Here is a 22,127-nt window from a genome sequence, read left to right as displayed (position 1 = left end):
GCAGTAAGTCTTGGAACAGACAGGGCCCCTGTTGCAACAGATCCTGTCTGAGAGGCAGAGGCCATGGGTCATCTGTGAGCATTTCTTGCAGTTCCGGATACCAAGTTCTTCTTGGCCAATCCGGAACAATGAGTATTGTTCTCACTCCTCTTTTTCTTACGATTCTCATCACCTTGGGTATGAGAGGAAGTGGAGGAAACACATAAACCGACCGGAACACCCACGGTGTCACTATTGCATCCACAGCTATCGCCTGAGGCTCTCTTGACCTGGCGCAATACATTTGTAGCTTTTTGTTGAGGCGGGATGCCATCATGTCCACCTGTGGCAGTTCCCAACGACTTGTAATTTGTGTGAAGACTTCTTGATGAAGTCCCCACTCTCCCGGGTGGAGGTCGTGCCTGCTGAGGAAGTCTGCTTCCCAGTTGTCCACTCCCGGAATGAACACTGCTGACAGTGCTTTTACGTGATTCTCCGCCCAGTGAAGAATTCTGGTGGCTTTGCCATCGCCACACTGCTCCCTGTGCCGCCTTGGCGGTTTACATGAGCCACTGCGGTGATGTTGTCTGACTGAATCAGCACCGGTTGGTTGCGAAGCAGAGGCTCCGCTTGACTTAGGGCGTTGTATATGGCCCTTAGTTCCAGGATATTGATGTGCAGACAAGTCTCCTGACTTGACCACAGACCCTGGAAATTTCTTCCCTGTGTGACTGCCCCCCACCCTCGGAGGCTTGCATCCGTGGTCACCAGGACCCAGTCCTGAATGCCGAACCTGCGACCCTCGAGTAGGTGAGCACTCTGCAGCCACCACAGAAGAGACACCCTGGCCCTGGGGGATAGGGTGATCAGCCGCTGCATCTGAAGATGCGATCCGGACCACTTGTCCAACAGATCCCACTGAAAGGTCCTCACATGGAACCTGCCGAAGGGAATGGCTTCGTATGACGCCACCATCTTTCCCAGGACTCGCGTGCAATGATGCACCGACACCTGTTTTGGTTTTAAGAGGTCTCTGACCAGAGTCACAAGCTTCTGAGCCTTCTCCGCCGGGAGAAAAACCTTCTTCTGGTCCGTGTCCAGAATCATGCCCAGGAAGGGCAGACGCGTCGTAGGAATCAGCTGCGACTTTGGAATATTCAGAATCCAGCCGTGCTGTTGCAAAACTTCCCGAGAGTGTGCTACGCTGATCAGCAACTGCTCTCTGGACCTCGCCTTTATGAGGAGATCGTCCAAGCATGGGATAATTGTGACTCCTTGCTTTCGCAGAAGCACCATCATTTCTGCCATTACCTTGGTAAATATTCTCGGTGCCATGGACAGACCAAACAGCAACGTCTGGAATTGGTAATGACAGTCCTGTACCACAAATCTGAGGTACTCCTGATGAGGTGGATAAATGGGGACATGCAGGTAAGCATCCTTTATGTCCAGAGACACCATTAAATCCCCCTCTTCCAGGCTTGCAATGACTGCTCTGAGCGATTCCATCTTGAACTCGAACCTTTTCAGGTAAATGTTCAGGGATTTTAAATTCAATATGGGTCTGACCGAACCGTCCGGTTTTGGTACCACAAACATTGTGGAATAGAAACCCCTTCCCTGTTGAAGGAGGGGAACCCTTACCACCACCTGCTGGAGATATAATTTGTGAATTGCCGCTAACACTATTTCCCTCTCTATGGGGGAAGCTGGCAGGGCCGATTTGAGGTAACGGTGCGGGGGCATCACTTCGAATTCCAGCTTGTATCCCTGAGACACAATCTGTATAGCCCAGGGATCCACCCGTGAGCAAACCCACTGGTGGCTGAAATTTCGGAGATGCGCCCCCACCGATCCTGGCTCCACCTGTGGAGCCCCAGCGTCATGCGGTGGATTTAGTGGAAGCCGGGGAGGACTTCTGTTCCTGGGAACTAGCTGTATTGTGCAGCTTCTTTCCTCTACCCCTGCCTCTGGCAAGAAAGGATGCACCTCAGACTTTCTTGCCTCTTTGTGAACGAAAGGACTGCATTTGGTAATATGGTGCCCCTTATAAGGTAAAACCTCCATGTGCCTTTTTGAGTCGGCATCACCTGTCCATTGCCGAGTCCACAGGACCCTTCTGGCAGAAATCGACATTGCATTTATTCTAGAGCCCAGTAGGCTAATGTCTCTCTGGGCATCTCTCATATATAGGACAGCGTCTTTTATATGCCCCAGGGTCAGTAATATAGTATCCTTGTCCAAGGTATCAAGTTCCTCAGATAAAGTATCTGTCCATGCTGCTACAGCACTACACATCCAGGCCAACGCAATTGCCGGCCTTAGTATGGTACCTGAATGTGTATAAACGGACTTCAGGATACCTTCCTGCTTTCTATCCGCAGGATCTTTTAGGGTGGCCATATCCTGTGATGGCAGGGCTACCTTCTTAGAAAAGCGTGTCATGCATATATACAGTGCCCAACTGTATATATGCTGCTTTTTGCCAAGAGGTACTCAATTGCTGCCCAGGGCGCCCCCCCCCCCCTGCGCCCTGCACCCTACAGTGACCGGAGTGTGTGGGTTTAATGTGGGAGCAATGGCGCACAGCTGCAGTGCTGTGCGCTACCTCATATGAAGACTGGAGTCTTCTGCCGCCGCTTTTGACGTCTTCTTGCTTCTCACGCCGGCTTCTGACTTCTGGCTCTGCGAGGGGGACGGCGGCGCGGCTCCGGGATCGGACGACCAAGGGTGCGTTCCTGTGTTCGATCCCTCTGGAGCTAATGGTGTCCAGTAGCCTAAGAAGCATGACCTATCCGCAGTTAGTAGGTTTGCTTCTCTCCCCTCAGTCCCTCGTAGCAGAGAGTCTGTTGCCAGCAGATCTCTCTGAAAATAAAAAATCCTAACAAAATACTTTCTATTTAGCAAGCTCAGGAGAGCTCACTAAGGTGCACCCAGCTCGTCCGGGCACAGATTCAAACTGAGGTCTGGAGGAGGGACATAGAGGGAGGAGCCAGTGCACACCAGTATTCCTAATTCTTTCTTAAAGTGCCCTGTCTCCTGCGGAGCCCGTCTATTCCCCATGGTCCTTACGGAGTCCCCAGCATCCACTAGGACGTTAGAGAATTTTTTTTAAACTGCCATGTGTTTGTGCCACTGCTCTGTTGCTTAGTTGAGCCAGCCAGCGTTTGGCCAATATTGGTGAACAATATTGTTAACTGTGTGGTGATGAATATTGACTGGAAATACTGCAAATTAATGTAATTGAGGTAAAAATAATACCGTAGGAACAAAAACAGGTCCAAAACACATGATTTCAGCTGTTTTTATCGGTTTTTAAGAAATCCAATCCCAAAACCAAATCCAAACCTGAACCAAAACCAAAAAAGAAAACCAAAACACTGAGGATGGTTTTGGCAAAATCAAATCGAAAACATGAGGGTCCACACACATTTTTAGCAATACTGTAACTGAGGCATATCTGAAGTTACCTCAGAGATTCATGGCATGAACAAATGCTTTGTGTCCACAAACTTTTAGAAACTGAAGATACTTTTTGACTTTTATTGTGCTTACTTCTGTGGTACATTACCCGTTTATACTCCATTAGCATGCGCAGCTTTTAAGAAATCTCAAATATTCATATATCTTTATTTTTCTTAAGCATTCTTGGAACAGCTTACATTATAAACTTAATAGAATATTCATATACAGTAGAACGAAAGATAAATGTTTTGTACAATCCAAAGAAAGCTGAGCAGCTATGAAAGTCCTGAAAAAGAAAAGTACTGTACCTACAGGTGTACTAGAGCAAATAAACAAGTGTCTAACTATCAGCTTAGTGGATTGAATTCCTCTTCTGCAGGAACACTGACAATGCTAAATTCTTTTGTCGTATAAACAACCCTTAATGAAGTCTAAGAACACAGTACGCTGTTTACTTAAGAAGTACCGTAAGGGTACGCTAGTTGCGTAACGATCGCTTAGCCGTAGGCGAGACGCTCAAGCGTCACGTTCGCTCACGGCCCAGTGATCGCAGGACAGCACGTTATTGGTGATGACTAGAGTAATGATTCGCTATGGCGTAGCGGACGCTCGAGACCACGAGGAGATCACCAGCGGCGCAGACGCTCACAACGCTATACCTTTATGTCTAAACCTTTTATCAATAAAATACACAGAATACCTTAATGTGAATACAGGGTGTAAGTGCAACCTTGTGTAACCTGACTAACTACAAAGCTGCTTGAGCGTCACCGACGCTCAAGTGAACACTTAAAACTATAGGAAATACACAGATACTGGTTTAGGGTCCAAAGCCTATTATCTGTATTATAACTATTATACTTGCAAAAAGAATCACAGTACAAATGATACACTACAATATAACAGAGACTTCCTAACCGAATAACTATACAAGAAATACAATACAATACTATGCTGATCTAATACAATACAATACAATACTAGTCAATGGGAGATACGAGAGAAAGAGAAGGGAGAGAGAGAGAGAGAGAGACGGAGAGAGAGAGATTGGCTCACAGTAAGACAATATGATTACGGAGAAAAACTTACGCACAAAGGGTATGATCGCATGCGCCTCTGGACATCCAGCTTCCCGATTATCAGCAATGAGAACCGTTTGATGAGAAGTGAAAGCTGGATGCCACAGGCCCGTCTTTTATGCTACTCACACAATGCAATCTAATGGTCCCTACAACCTCATTGTCCATTGGACGCAGGAATTCGGCTTCGCATTATAACAAAAGGTCATAGGGTGATTCATACAGGTGGGCTGTGACGATTTCAAACAGCTCAGGTGGGTGGGAAACTAGGTTTCCCGCCGCATACCTGAGTATGCGTAAATAATAGAAATGGACATAAACTTCTTATGTCCATAACTATCCGCACGAGCGATTAATACGCTCCAAACCAACACCGGAATATTGTTAATTAAATACTCTTCCGATGGGTACCAAACACTGCTGTATGATTCCTGTTAGACCCTTCGCACAATACAAAGAGGGATTCCTCCGTTCAGGGACATTCTATATTAACCAAACTTTCAGAATCTATCAAAGGGACCATGGTCTACAAACTACATTAATTGTGAAAATATGTAACGATTGGGTCGCACGCTACGACTACATACTCCCTACCGTAAATACGCATACCGATGCGAGCGGGTGCACGCATCAGCGGGTATGCGCTATCACGGGAAAGCGCACGCATGCGCAGCGCGGACCAGCGTGAGGTGCAAATTAGTGATGAGCGGATTCGGTTTTACTCGGTTTTACTCGGTTTTACTCGGTTCTCAAAACGGCATCTTATTGGCTCAGGGATGTCACGTGTTTTGGATAGCCAATAAGATGCCGTTTTGAGAACCGAGTAAAACCGAGTAAAACCGAGTAAAACCGAACCTCGCTCATCACTAGTGCAAATATGGCAGCGTGTATGGGGATATTTTTCTGACTTTGACAGTCCACCCTTTGGCAGTCAATAATAACTGCCACCTTCAAAACATTTCAAAAAGGAGAAAAATATAAGTCAGGGGTTAATTCATTTCCATGGTTGGGTAAGGAAGAAGAGAGGAGTAGGTGTGAAGAGGGTATGACCTAGTGAGATAGCAGAAGTATGTGTGTATGAGTCCATGTTTGGAGGGTCATGTATCATCGTGCCGTACGTGTGGTAAATCAAGCTTCGAGGTATTGCGAAGTATACATTTGAATTCCTTCTTATCCCGTGGTACAGGTCTGTGGATGGGCTGTCAAACTTTACCGAGCTCTTTTCGGCTTTTGAACAAAATGGGGAGCACATTTTAGTTGATGATACATGAATGGGGGAATATGTGATTGCTGATATCTGTGCCTGTATTCCCTATACTATGTGTGTCATTACCTGAGGGTTGTAGAAATGAAGAAAAGACATAATTACGGTAAATGCGGGGGTATTCTATGTCAGGGAAATGTACATCTGTTGTTGAAGTTTTGTTCGGTATCTGTTGAGAGTCGTCTTCTTTGCGCTGTATTGCTCCTTGGGCATGAGCAAATAGCTTTGTCAGTGCCATCAGATTTACAAAAAATGTTGGGCTAGCGTGAGTTTAAAAATACTAGGGAAACTGGGGATCCATGGCAAAGTTCATCAAATGTCCATTTCTCAAGTGGTCAAAACTTCATCTTTGGTGCTTGTCTGTTGTCTGTATAGCGTCTCGTCAACTTCCTCGTCCAAGGGGGTCTTTGTATCTTGGGGAAAAGCAGAAAAACAGGTGAAAGAAACGGACCGTATAATCGCATTTTTCATCACATCCTGGTTTCTATCATTGGGTCATAAATCAAATCCAGGTTAATTACGGTTTCCTCACTCCTCAAGCTCATCACTTTTGTACTTTGTTTGCACCTCATTAAAGCCTGCCCGCATCTAAATATCAATCCAATAGATATAACAACACCTAAGATACATAGGAGAAACTTTCCAACATCCATTATGACTCCTTGAGCCCAGTCTCCTAAACCGGAGAACCAATTTCGTGGGTTCAACCATGACACCCAACTAGTCAGCTCATTTCCTACAGCGGCAAGGGTGAGATTGTGTTTTCGGCGAAATTCCCATTTTAATTGGAGAATATCGTCCATCTTTTGGTCTATGACCTCTACCGGATCCTCGGTGCTATTTGTGATATACGTGCAACACTTTATGCCGTACTGTGTTGCCAATGTAACACAATATCCGCCTGTTACTGCTGTAAGATAATTAAGAACCATCCTATGCTGAACTAGTTCTGTTTTATAAGCTTGAAGTTCTCTTCCAGTGTATCTGAACGTGTCATCATTCATTTCAGTGATATTATCTAACAAATTGGCGAGTGCGGAAATGTATCTATAATTCATCACTCCTCGAGCGGTGCGAGTGAAATCTAACGCTACCAGAACCTGAATCCCGGTGGATTCATGGATAAGATCAGAGGCCGGATGCTCTAACCTTTCTGACAGTTGTCTTTTAACTCGGTGCTCGTAATGAGTGTGAGTATAAGGAGCTTGGGCACCACGGTGTATGTCCTTCATTTTGTCATGTGTAACAGTCATCACTTCAGGCAATACTTTTCCAATATAACACAATCCTTCAGAGTTTGGGGCAAGCCACTTGTACGCCTTTCTCCCACATATGAAATATGCATCATCGGGGAGAACATATGGGACGGAGAAGGACATTACCATATTACACACCTTCCAGGTGAAATCTCCTGACCCTAATTCTTCCATCTGCTTAATGCATGTATCAGTTTGTACGATATGTGCACAGTATCCTGGTGATACTTCTCCAACTCTCGTAATCCTATTTCCTAAGGTATATCGGTACCGGAAAGATTTTCCTCTACTGGCTATGTGGCGTACAAGCTCTGTATCTGTAGGCATTCTATCTGCTCTGTGTGAAAAGGTCATGGTAAGGTTGCTCCATGACACTTCCCAATTTCCCGGTTTACGGGGATTGGAGATATTGAAACATAAGAGGGACCTATCCACATGGTATTGGTGGAGCTTCAAACTAGGAGGGCTGGAGATGTTAAACCTCCGGTCCACCGGTCTCCCACCACTTAGCTCAAGTACCTCCCCTAACGTTAAAGGAAATGGTACTAGCCCTGATTTGCTATGACCCTGAGGTACTTGAGAGCATACCCAACAATCTGTTTGGTTTAATACGTTACCCACTAAGGAGTGATAGTCACTCAATGGATGCCGGTCCATATGGATATTAAAACTGGATTGGCATTTCTTTATGCACCCATCCTCAATCAAATTGTCACAGAGCCTACAGATACAGTTTTCTTCAGCTAACAATCCATCACAATTTCTTCTATCGGATCGTTTTCTGATACTCGCCTTTGCTTGTTGGTTTGGTTGATCTTGGAAAACTACGCCTCCATCATCATAATCGGAACCCATTCCAGAACCTCTCTCGACCTCTATGGTACTCTCGCCGGAACAGACTGCTCTGGTCAACATCATGGTTAACATCAAAATCCGGATCACAGTCTCTTGGGGCAAGTCCATCTTTGAGGAGGAAATAGAGAAGAATGAGAAGGGGGAAAAAGAAATTTTAAGGGAGAGGGGATGGGAAGTGGAGAAAAACAATAAAAGGGGGAAGGGAGTCAACAACTGCTTTCGGTCTTCAAGGCTCAGGTGCCGCCTCAGTCCTCCTGGAACAGACACTCCAGTGATACAACCTCTACCGTCTGTTCCTTATCACGGGACTTCTCTGGATCAGCAACCTTTTTGCAGTGGGATGAATGGACCCAAGTCTCTCTCTCAGCAACCTTCAATGCTGTGGTGCTAGTCAATAAGACCTGGTATGGTCCTTCCCATCTATCAATAAGACAACCTGAGCGTAGAAAATTTCGTATCATTACATAATCCCCAGGTTCAATGTCATGACAATTACTATCTGGTAAATCAGGAATCACCAACTTCAGATTATCATTTTGATTCCTCAACTGCTTACTCATGTTAATCAAGTATTTTACAGTTACTTCATTGTTACATTTCAAATCATCCTGAGGGTTAATCATGACATGCGGTTGTCGACCAAACAGAATTTCAAAAGGGGACAGGTTAAGAGGGGACCTGGGAGTGGTTCTGATGCTATACAAAACAATGGGTAAAGCTTCTGGCCACGTCAATCCTGTCTCTGCCATTACTTTACTCAATTTATTTTTAATAGTGCTGTTCACTCTTTCGACCTTCGCACTCGCCTGTGGACGGTACGGAGTGTGCAGCTTGCTATCAATACCCATTAATTTACACATTCCTTGAAAGACATCACCGGTAAAATGGGTACCCCTATCACTTTCAATGATTCTAGGGATACCATATCTACATACAAATTCCTGTACAATTTTCTTAGCTGTAAACATAGCGGTATTTGTAGCTGCTGGAAATGCTTCGACCCAATTTGAGAAAACATCTATACAAACAAGTACATATTTCAAATTTCGACATGGGGGTAATTGAATGAAGTCAATTTGTATTACCTGGAAAGGGCCGCCGGCAGGTGGGATATGGGATGGTTCTGTAGGTATTGCTTTTCCAATATTCTTTCTCAGACAGGTAAGGCATGACATTGCTCTTTTACCCGCATGAGAGGAGAATCCTGGGGCGCACCAGTATGCTCTTACCAATTTGCACATCCCCTCCTTGCCTAGATGAGTCAACCCATGAGCTGCTTCAGCCAGACATGGAAGATATGCTCTGGGGGCCACTGGTTTACCATGTCCATCCGTCCAGAGCCCTGAGGTCTCCTGGCCATATCCCTTTGCCTTCCAGACTGCTCTTTCCTGTGTGGAACACAAATTCTGCATCTCACACAACTTCTGTGTGTTGATGGTATTAAATACCATCAGTTGTGTGGTGTCTGTCTGTATGGGGGTAGCAGCTGCAAGCTTAGCTGCTTCGTCTGCTCGGCTGTTACCAAGTGACACTGGGTCTTGACTATATGTATGTGCTTTACATTTGATAACAGCCACTCTGTCGGGTTCCTGTATCGCTGTTAGAAGCCTTTTTATATAAGCTGCATGCGCTATCGGTGTACCAGCTGCCGTCATGAAATTTCTGAGGCGCCATAGGGCTCCGAAATCATGTACTACCCCGAAGGCGTATCTAGAATCGGTGTAGATATTGGCTGACTTACCCTTAGCCAATTCACATGCTCTGGTTAGGGCGACCAGTTCAGCAACCTGGGCTGAGTGAGGTGGACCTAGCGGTTCCGCTTCTATGGGGTCTTGGTCATCTACGACTGCGTATCCAGTACACAAGTCTCCCGAGTCTGACTGTCTATGACAACTACCGTCAGTGTAGAACGTGAGTTCTGCATCTTCCAGTGGATTGTCACTGATGTCAGGCCTTGCGGTAAAATTTTGGGTCAAATATTCCATACAATCATGTGCATCTTCCTTTGTATTAAATCCTCCTTCCCCATCACTCTCACCTTCCACCCTTTGTGTCTGGCCAGGCACACCTGGGAGAAATGTTGCAGGATTTAATGCGCTGCATCTCCTTATGGTGATGTTTACTGGGGCCATTAATGCCAATTCCCATCTTGTAAACCTTGCTGATGAGACGTGTCTGGTTTGGGCAGAATTCAATAAGGCAGATACTGCATGTGGTGTATGGATTGTGAGGTTGTGGCCTAGCACGACATCTTCGCTTTTTGTCACTAGCAATGCTATCGCCGCAACGCTACGCAAGCATGTGGGAAGGGATCGCGCTACCGTGTCTAGCTGAGCGCTGTAGTATGCAACTGGCCTGCTGGCATCACCGTGTTTTTGGGTTAGTACACCTGCTGCGCAACCAGCACTTTCTGTTCCGTATAGTTCAAAGGGTTTCCCATAGTCTGGCATACCTAGTGCTGGCGCCTGCGTTAGGCACTGTTTGAGTCTCTCAAATGCTGTTTCGGATTCGTCTGTATGCGAGATCCTATCAGGTTTGTTTGAGGAGACCATTTCCTGCAAAGGTAACGCCAATATGGAAAACCCTGGGATCCAATTACGGCAATACCCACACATTCCTAAAAACGTCCTGATCTGTTGCTGGGTTTGTGGCAGTGTCATGTCTCTAATGGCTTGGATTCTATCAGCGGTCAGGTGTCTCAGTCCTTGTGTTAGACAGTGTCCCAAATATTTTACCTTAGGTTGGCATAATTGCAACTTGTCTTTGGAAACCTTATGTCCTGTGTCTGAAAGATGAAACAGGAGCTGTTTCGTATCCTTCAGGGAAGCTTCCAGCGAATCTGAACACAGTAGTAAATCATCTACATACTGTATCAATACTGATCCACTCTCCGGTTGGAAAGACTGTAAACAATCATGCAAAGCCTGAGAAAATATACTTGGACTGTCTATGAAACCTTGGGGTAACCGAGTCCACGTGTATTGGACTCCTCTGTATGTGAATGCAAACAAATATTGGCTGTCAGGGTGCAGAGGTACCGAAAAGAATGCGGAGCAGAGGTCAATAACAGTGAAAAATTTGGCAGTGGGAGGAATTTGCATTAGGATGACAGCTGGATTAGGCACTACGGGGAACTGACTCTCAACTATTTTATTAATCCCCCTTAGATCCTGCACTAGCCTGTAACCCCTCCCCCCACTCTTTTTAACAGGGAAGATGGGACTATTTGCTGTGCTGGACGTTCTTACTAGAATGCCCTGTTGTAGCAAGCGCTCTATTACTGGGAAAACTCCTAACTCCACCTCTGGCTTCAGAGGATACTGTGGGATTTTTGGAGCTATCCTACCATCTTTTACTTGTACAACTACTGGAGCTACGTTTGCCATTAATCCAGTGTCCTGTCCATCTTTTGTCCAAAGTGACTCTGGTATCTGAGATGTCATCTCTTCTATTTGGGATGGATTCCTATTTGTCATAATGGGATGTGACATTAATTTTGATGGGGAGTCTAACATGTCTCGTACTTCCTGAGCGTGATTCTCAGGAATGTCCAAGAATACACCTTCAGGAGTACAATAAATGACGCAACCCATTTTACATAGTAAGTCTCTTCCCAGGAGATTGGTTGGTGCCGATGCAGCTAGCAAAAACGAATGCTTGGTATGCAAAGGCCCTATTGTAATCTCGGCTGGTTTGCTAACAGGGTAGTGCTGGACTACTCCTGTTACTCCCATGGCTGGAACTGTCCTACCAGTGGTTCTCATGCCCACTGTCGAATTTATCACTGACTTGGCCGCCCCTGTGTCTACAAGAAAGTTTAAGGTTTTACCAGCTACATCGATTGCAATCTCTGGTTCATTTCCAAGACTGGCAATCAATTTCACTGGCTGCAGATTACAGGTATGGCCACACCCCTATTGGGTATGCTGACCTCCCTGAATCCCGTTGGCAGCAACTACTTGTGGGGGAGTTAGCTGGGAACTACCAGAGGCATGCCAATCTCTGTTCGGGGGGTATCTTTTTGTTTCCCCTGTATGTGGCTCAAAACTCCGCCTCTGTGGACCCTGCTCCCAATGTCGTGTGTCGTGTCGTTGTCTAGGGGGTTGAAAAGATCTTTGTACACTCTTTGTTCTACAGTCTCGTGCATAGTGTCCCTGTTTGTTACAAGAAAAACATGTTATTACACTTGACTTACCCACAGGATTCGGTGGTACATACGCAGGCTGCCTTGTGGTCAGCGCCTGTATACTTACTGACATCAACTTATCACTTTGCGACTCCCTGTGTCTAGTGATGTTTCTGTCGTGATCAATAGCAGCCTCTCTTAATGTGGACACCGACAGACCTCGCCAACATGGTTGCGTGGTCTGAACCCTAGTCTTTAATGTTTCCTTTAAACCATCCATCAGTACAGATACTGCTACTTCTTGGTGGTTTGGGTTGGTCCTAATGTCTTCTATTCCAGTGTACTTTGCCATTTCTAATAGTGCCCGATGAAAATATTCTGTTGCCGTTTCGGACTCTTTTTGTCTAATGGAGAATATTTTGTTCCATTTAACAACGGCTGGGAAATACTCCTTTAGCTGTAAATTTATCCTTTTTACATTATCCTTGTTGTACACGTCTGTAAGCGGTACATCTTTATCTAGTCCACAATCGGCTAAGAATTGAACTGAGTCGACATTTGAAGGTAAACAAGCTCTTAGCAGTATCTGCCAATCCTTGTTGTTGGGTTCTACAGTGTTACCTAGATCCCTGATGTATTTTTGGCTAGCAACTAAGTCTTTCCTGGGGTCAGGAAATTCGGACACTATTGTTCTTAATTCCATTCGGGAAAATGGAGTGTACATGGCAATGTTCCTTATGGGAGTGGCTCCTGATACATCTGTTTTCCCATTGGGAACTGCTATTACTCTAACAGGGTTAACTCTAACAACCTCATTCTGTGTAGATTCTACAACTTGTGGTGAAATTGTTTCAGTATAATGCATGGTGCCGTACTTACCCGTTGACACGACCTCACCTATCCCTCCGCTAGGGGCTTTCGCTAATCTCGTGGGTGTTGCTGTGCCTACTGTGGTCTCTGCTATGGTGGCCGCTAGAGAGAGAGCTGAAATTGTTGCTGGATCGTCTTCTTGATCACACTCCTGAGGAAAGTTCAAAACAGGGTACAACTTGCACGGGTTAATACTTGCATGAGTTACTTGGTTAACATCATTAACATTTACAGGGTTACTAAGTGTTTGTGTTTTACAACCCAGTGCGTTTCTCTCCGTAATCAACTTCTCTCCTGCTATGTATGGTGGTGGCGGGGCTGTGGCTATCAGTTTCCTGACTGCCCCAGATCCCGCCGCCAGAGCCAAACCTCTCTGTATCTCACCTTCCTGTTGCCACAACTGTAAATAATCATGATGCTGAATTCGTCTCTTTGTTGATTTTATGAGACATATCCTCCTCCTTAAATTTTGTAACACTTCTGGACTGAAGCTACCTATTCTTGGGAATTTCTCCCTGTCTTGTACAGTCATTCTCTCCCATTCATCACATAAAACCTCTGTGTGACTTCCGTATTTTTCACACATGATGTACCTTGCCGACCCGACTGGTCGGTTCTCTGAATCAACCCGAACCGAGGTTGATCGCCCCCTACCTGAACAATTGGCCCCCATAATCTGCAGGTGTTGCTTACTACTCCTTTGATCTTTATATCACGGTCTTCAGCGAACCCTTACAGCAAACCAAATTATTCAAAATAGGCCGGCGGTGGCGGTTTACCGAGTACCCCACTCACTCGCCCACCTCGACCAATACGACCTGATCACACCGATATGGTGCTGGCGTACTCGATACAGGGCCCTACCAGAAACCTTCTGTTTACTGGAACATATGAGGGTTACCCGCAGGACACTTACTCTTTCCAGTAAAGGTGGGGTTGTTAGATAGTTCCTGAGTGACCAGCGAACTTCCCTTTAAAAATAAAAAATTACACAAATCACGTCAGAATGTACAAATAGCGTTTGTGACCACTTTACTCTAATGGTATTAGGTCAGATTACTAACTACTGCACACAATTACGTGCGGTACAATCGTTCAGTACATAAGCACTACCTGTTATGTACTGAGAGATCAATGGAATCGAAAATTGCGGCTGCGAATTCCTTCAGCCAGAGCTTCCAATGGCCTATATGGGTTTTAGCACCAACCCCCGGGGTTGTGCTTCTTGTACCTTTATAGCGGACCTTCTTTGTCTCCTTATGACCTCCTGGTCTTGTTCTGTACGACCTCCTGGTCTGACCTCCTGGTCTTGTATACTGGTCCGCTATACTCTAATGCTCATATTTTATTTAACCAAGGATGCCTCCTTAGCCACCGTATATGTCACTTACACGTATGTCCTACCCGATTTCTTTTTGGTTCAACCTCTAAGTTATATAAACTTATGTAATAAAAACACACTCACTCAACACATGTACACTTTCGTTTCTATATCTATTTCTGCGCAGAAATTTTCTTTAGCCCAGCTGTGTTACCAATTAGGAGCAGGATCTGTTAAACTAAATTTCAAATTTTCCAAAAATAGATTTGCGTTATTTACCGCGTCGCGTTACTTATCGCCTTTTCACAACTTGAGCTACGTGGGCGTAACCGGACGCTACGTTGCGTAATGTACGCTGCGTGCGTCTGCCTTTGGATTGCGTACGCTAGTCTTTGTTAGAGACACGTGTACGCAAAACAAAAGATCCACCGTAACACAATTTCTTTTATCAATGTAAACGATCCCTGATCATCTACCGCGTACCCCACTGGCTTTGCCTTATCTCCCAGGCAAACCTGTGTTTGTCTACACTTTTAACTATTACCTCTATTCTTAAACTATGAAATAACAGCAAGTCTCTTTTAGTACTTTCTATCAACTATAAAAATTGGCAAACAGGAATAGTGATATACGAAATTGAAAAAGAAATGCAGATATATATGTATGCGTGCGTGTATACGCAAGACAGAAGAGAAATAAACAGTTTTAAAAGACGCAAGCGTTTTGTTCTTACTTCCGGTTCCCGGATTCCTTCAGCACTCTTTATCTAAGTGAAGCAGACGCTTATCCCGTCAGCACTGCGAGACAACCTCCCACCCTTTGCTGGGGGATAATGTCTGCTGATCTACCTAGTGCAGATATGAGAAGGACAGGACGAGTCCCCCAATTGACAATGCTAAATTCTTTTGTCGTATAAACAACCCTTAATGAAGTCTAAGAACACAGTACGCTGTTTACTTAAGAAGTACCGTAAGGGTACGCTAGTTGCGTAACGATCGCTTAGCCGTAGGCGAGACGCTCAAGCGTCACGTTCGCTCACGGCCCAGTGATCGCAGGACAGCACGTTATTGGCGATGACTAGAGTAATGATTCGCTATGGCGTAGCGGACGCTCGAGACCACGAGGAGATCACCAGCGGCGCAGACGCTCACAACGCTATACCTTTATGTCTAAACCTTTTATCAATAAAATACACAGAATACCTTAATGTGAATACAGGGTGTAAGTGCAACCTTGTGTAACCTGACTAACTACAAAGCTGCTTGAGCGTCACCGACGCTCAAGTGAACACTTAAAACTATAGGAAATACACAGATACTGGTTTAGGGTCCAAAGCCTATTATCTGTATTATAACTATTATACTTGCAAAAAGAATCACAGTACAAATGATACACTACAATATAACAGAGACTTCCTAACCGAATAACTATACAAGAAATACAATACAATACTATGCTGATCTAATACAATACAATACTAGTCAATGGGAGATACGAGAGAAAGAGAAGGGAGAGAGAGAGAGAGAGAGACGGAGAGAGAGAGATTGGCTCACAGTAAGACAATATGATTACGGAGAAAAACTTACGCACAAAGGGTATGATCGCATGCGCCTCTGGACATCCAGCTTCCCGATTATCAGCAATGAGAACCATTTGATGAGAAGTGAAAGCTGGATGCCACAGGCCCGTCTTTTATGCTACTCACACAATGCAATCTAATGGTCCCTACAACCTCATTGTCCATTGGACGCAGGAATTCGGCTTCGCATTATAACAAAAGGTCATAGGGTGATTCATACAGGTGGGCTGTGACGATTTCAAACAGCTCAGGTGGGTGGGAAACTAGGTTTCCCGCCGCATACCTGAGTATGCGTAAATAATAGAAATGGACATAAACTTCTTATGTCCATAACTATCCGCACGAGCGATTAATACGCTCCAAACCAACACCGGAATATTGTTAATTAAATACTCTTCCGATGGGTACCAAACACTGCTGTATGATTCCTGTTAGACCCTTCGCACAATACAAAGAGGGATTCCTCCGTTCAGGGACATTCTATATTAACCAAACTTTCAGAATCTATCAAAGGGACCATGGTCTACAAACTACATTAATTGTGAAAATATGTAACGATTGGGTCGCACGCTACGACTACATACTCCCTACCGTAAATACGCATACCGATGCGAGCGGGTGCACGCATCAGCGGGTATGCGCTATCACGGGAAAGCGCACGCATGCGCAGCGCGGACCAGCGTGAGGTGCAAATATGGCAGCGTGTATGGGGATATTTTTCTGACTTTGACAACACTTATAATTAACATTCTCTGCATCAAATATTTTTTTAATAGTGGCAAGTGGTTTGTAAAATAAAAGGGAGAACTTTTTTAGGTAAACTGGCAATTCCCAGAAAGAGTTCTACCTGCTCTGTGATTTACAGATGATTTTGGAAAGAAGTGTGCAAACTGTCCATGTGTCTATTGTGGATACACATATAATATGCAAGCTTGTTGAAACAAAATTACAGGCTACTTAAAATATGCTTTTTAGGCAAGATTCTCCAAAATAACGCTCTGCATAAAATATATTAAGCAAATATGGCTCTATTTTTTTTTAGCCTATTTTTGCTATGTAATCAAATATTGAAACAAAAATTCATAAACTAGAAATTCAGTGAAATGTAAATTTGGAATTATATTGTTTAAAAGTAGAACTCAAAGTTTGCAATGCCAAAGGTGGATCCAATGGACGAACTACCTGAGGGCGAGGGGTATAAGAGACAGCATGTAGCGGCTGCACACCTTACAATGTCTGTAGTTCCGCCACTGAACCAAATATCATACCAGACCAGAGTATGCTCAAGGAAGCCGACACAGCTCAGAGGAGTGGAGTGAGAAACATAGAAGTATGGACTGTATCACAGGGCATTCTCCAAATGTTGCTATAGGTTCCACCAATCTAGTGATCTAGCTCCTGTATGCACCCTGTACATTACACTTCAAAGCTTCACCTATGCAATATTTATCTACAATTTCACTCATCTGTATGTTGGGAATTTGTATTGTAAAATCAAGGAAAAACTATTTTAATACTCCACTCAATACAGAAAGCATGCTTGTTTATGTATAATGCACTACATACCCCCATATAATCACTACATATACCCCTCCCCTCTATATAATGCACTAAAATTCCCCCTTTGCTCCATAAAATGCACTACAAATCAATGACATGTTTTACCTTTTATTTACTTTGGTCTTATATGCAAACTGTAAATAGTGATACTATCCACTAGACTTTAAATTACCTTGGTACCTAGTATAATCGAGAAAAGGCACCTACGAAATGGATGAGGTTACTGACAAAGAGGGAGATATATCAAGCCTTCTAAAGAGTGGACAAACGGACAAGTTGTCCATAACAACCAATTAGCTTCTACTTATCATTTTATAGAATGTTCTTGATAAATGCTAGCTGTAAGCTGACTGGTTGCTATGGGCAACTTCTCCACTTGTTCACTTCTCCATCTTTACAAAGCTTTATATATCTCACACATAGTGCGTGTAGTTAGAAGACTAGTACAAAAGGTTTAGATATAAGTCAAATAACATAACAAATTATAACTTGTTGGACCCAGAAATGACTGAAGATGGCTTATCCTGAATGAAGCATTGTTGTTCTGTAACACCTTTGGGTATATGACTAGAGGTGACACAGGAGCACGATGGAAAAGAGAAACTCTGCCGTCTTAGCAAACAACAGATTATGCATCAAATTGCCTCCACTTTCTAAAATATATGCATTCATTGTAGAAAAGGGAATGTTTTTAATATTGGAGAGGATGATTCTGTCACCCTTCTGCAGAATTGTAAGGCCACCTCTTATCCGCTTGTTTTTCCAGTTAACATCAGAGTGCACTTGTACCGGCCCTAAAGTTGGTGCAAATGATACGCCTATTCACTGTTACCTTGTCACTGAAATTTCCTAATTGAGAACATTATGTTACAGACCAGTAACACCTCTTCAGTCATAAGTGTAAATGTGAGTGAAATGCGTAGGTATTTACATCAATGCAGTTGCGTGCAATAAGTACTGGAGAATGCTCAGCGTGAAAATACTTAATATATATGCTCTGCATACAGACACTATTCAACTCTGTTTCAGGCACAAAGTGATCATTTCATCCTGGCCCACCTGGTTCTTATAATTACTGTGGATGTCTACCATGCATCCTCTGTAATGATCACCACATACTGTATCTGAGGTCAAAGTAAGGAGTTTGAATAAAAGAAGAAGCTAATTACCTTGCGCAGGCAAATGCAGGGGGGGAGGGGGAAGGTTGTTCTGGTTGCCAGGAAACCCTCCAACTCTTGGACAGCAGCTCAAATTATGACCACAATACGATTACTCAGTAGAGGATCTTGCTACGGGCATGCATGATTTTTGCCCGGGCGTCGCCTTTCGGAGGGCGCTGCTGCCATCTGGAGGGCACCGCCACCGTTGCAAGATCCGCTACTGGTGCCCCCGGTGCTCGGTAGATGTGGTGCTATGCGCACCTCACTGCATTGTGGGAGCGGCACATAGACACTAATAATTGACCTCTAGTGTCTATGCGGTGCTATGTGAGAGACATCATGATGTTTCTCCCATAGATCAGAGGAGCGGCGACGGCGGCCGGAGATGAAGGGCAGCAGCGATCGGGAAGCAGGAGGGGGATTGTAAGTATTAATTTAAAAAAAAAATTTTTTTAAGCGGCGCAACTAGGGTGCACAACTCTACAGGGGGCACAGTACTGGGGGCACAGCACAACTAGGGGGCACAACTCTACAGGGGGCACAGTACTGGGGGCACGGCGCAACTAGGGGGCACAACTCTACTGGGGGCACAACTCTACAGGAGGCATAACTGACCACGCTCCTTCTCTGTGAAGCCACACCCCTATATTTTCGTTCGGGGCGCCACAAAGTCTAGATCCGTCCCTGCGGATTACTATAGCTGCCGGAGCTGTTGCACATGCCCAGTGTAGCGACTTCTGTCTACCAAGGTGTCTGTGTGTGTGGATCTGAGCGCTCAATCAACTCACTGGACCAGGGAGTAGCTGCCAGGATAAAGAGACGGAAGCCTTACCATGAGGTGGGAAAATGTGTGCTTAGAAAATGTAGTTCTGTCTCCTACTGAATATATTATGTTGTATATTTATTATGGGATGTTTAACTTTTTGCTGACCATTTATGTTATTTATATTAGTTTAATGCTTGCTACAGCTTATACTATAGTACACAACCATACGTTTGTCAGATTAGACAACAATCTCAGATTAAACAGGCAGGGTACCATCATGATAATTCTGAACCTGTCATACTAATATTAAGACAGGACATATATTCTCACTATAGAAATATATGAATAATTATTTTCCATAAATATTTTCACCAGGGCAATTATAATCCTATTATTATAGGGACGCACTGTATATTGTTTGTCTTTTGCCATATAATTTTATTTAATAAAAGTTATATCTTATTAGAAACTAAAATATATATTTTTCAACAAATGACTTCCCCAACAAAGAGTCTTTCTTTTTTTTCTTCTACAAGCATACAGCTTATACTACACAGAATCTATAGTGTTAATTATTAAAACTACTCCATACACTATCCCGTGTATAAAAAGACCAATGGGTACATATATGTACCAGTAGTAGGTACTTCGACCACTCCCTTACACTCCTGCACCAAGGCCCTCATTCCGAGTAGTTCGCTCGGTAATTTTCTTCGCATCGCAGCGATTTTCCGCAAACTGCGCATGCGCAATGTTCGCACTGCGACTGCGCCAAGTAAATTTGCTAAGAAGTTTGGTATTTTACTCACGGCATTACAAGGTTTTTTCTTCGTTCTGGTGATCGTAGTGTGATTGACAGGAAGTGGGTGTTTCTGGGCGGAAACTGGACGTTTTATGGGAGTGTGTGAAAAAACGCTGCCGTTTCTGGGAAAAACGCGGGAGTGGCTGGAGAAACGGGGGAGTGTCTGGCCGAACGCTGGGTGTGTTTGTGACGTCAAACCAGGAACGAAACTGACTGAAGTAATCGCAGTGGCAGAGTAAGTCTCGAGCTACTCAGAAACTGCTAAGAAATTTCTATTCGCAATTTAGAGAATCTTTCGTTCGCAATTTTGCTAAGCTAAGATTCACTCCCAGTAGGCGGCGGCTTAGCGTGTGCAATGCTGCTAAAAGCAGCTTGCGAGCGAACAACTCGGAATGAGGGCCAATGTTCTGCAGAGCAGAAGATTGTGGATTGAATTTGGAAACCCCCCTCTAGAAATCCTGCATGACGTGCTGAAAACTACAGTACGTCTGTATATTCTGCCTGTACACTGTTACAGATCGAATAATGATTCCACTAAACTAACAGAATTGTATGTTGTAATTAGTGTAAGATACAAGAAGGGACCATTTCACGGTAAACACTACAAGCAGCAAGCAGCAAAAAGACCCAACAAACCATGGACTGCAATCAGAGACGTCACCGGGTGTGGTGACACCCGGTGCGCACCCTTGATATGCCAGCGCACCGGAGGCGCGTTCGTGGCAAAAGGGGCGTGGCCACAAAGAAAGGGGGCGTGCCCTCGCAGATCGTCAATCCGAGGGCGTGCCCAGCATCTCCGGAGATGCAGGGCTGTACTGGGCTGCCTCCGGAGACTGTCTGCAGCGCTGTCGGCTCCTCTGCTTTGACAGGAGCCGGGTGCTGTAGCAGAATTTCACACTGCAGCACCTGGCTCCTGTCACTGCGGAGGAGCCCACAGATTGGTGTCACCCTCTTCTAGGCGTCACACCCGGGAGTGGGCTGCACCCCCCGCACCCGCCTTGTGACGCCACTGACTGCAATACTTTGGGAAAAACTATTTTGGCAGTGAAATAATTGTAAGAAAATTGGTGGCACAGAATAGAACGTAATCTTTTTTATTCTAAAATACTAAATATAGCTGGCTCCGAATTAGCTCAAATTGTCTTAAAGACTTCTCTGGTGTAGCTGGAAGTACGCACTGTTTCATCTACTGTATAAATTGAAGTGCATGGCTTTTACAATGTAACACAGTAATTAGTCTAGAAAGACTTGTCTGTAAACCCAGTTATATCTTAAATAAAAATGTTCACATTGGCTGGCCAAAAAATACAGCTCATACAAATGGCTTACAAGAAATATCACCTTTGCGTTACTCAGAACATAAAAGTAAAAATGTCATAGGGGTGGGCTTTTATAGTCTAAAAGCTTTAAATGTGTGGAAAATGCGGCTTAGCACTGTAACCTGATACTGAGACTTGGTATTCTCACCTAATAAAATCAAATCAAATAAATGATAAACCTATTTTTAGTAAGGAGAAGTGGTGTGATCATCTGAGGGATGTTTAACCTCTTCAGAATCACAAGGAACAGAAAGCAAGCCAGTGCGTCTAGACTTATTAACTGTAGTTCTTTATCAATGACTACCTTGCTTGTACCATCCTCCCCCACCCCTAAGAAACTTTAAAACATTTTATCTACATTTGCAAAAAAAACATATACAGTGCATCTACACATGTACATTGTAGACATGATACAGCTGGGCACTATCTTGTATATGAATGCAATGGCAGGCATTCAATTTGCCCGCTGTCGGGATCCCAGCAGTCAGGATACTGATGCCGGAATACCGACACTTGGTGAAATACTGGTGTTCTGAATCCCACCTGCCGCCCGGGGTCCCCTCTTGGGTGGTGGTCCACGCCACCACCCAGGGGGGAAATATAACCCTATGGTGACCTAATGTCTACACCAGGGGGGTCATTCCGAGTTGATCGTCGGCCGTCCCGCAGGCGCACAAAGGCGCCAGCGCATGCGCAGCAGGGACCCGTTCGCTCTGCTGTGTGAAA

This window comes from Pseudophryne corroboree, chromosome 6, assembly GCF_028390025.1.
Source record: "Pseudophryne corroboree isolate aPseCor3 chromosome 6, aPseCor3.hap2, whole genome shotgun sequence".
Lineage (NCBI taxonomy): Eukaryota > Metazoa > Chordata > Amphibia > Anura > Myobatrachidae > Pseudophryne > Pseudophryne corroboree.
Note: the sequence above shows the minus strand (reverse complement) of the source record.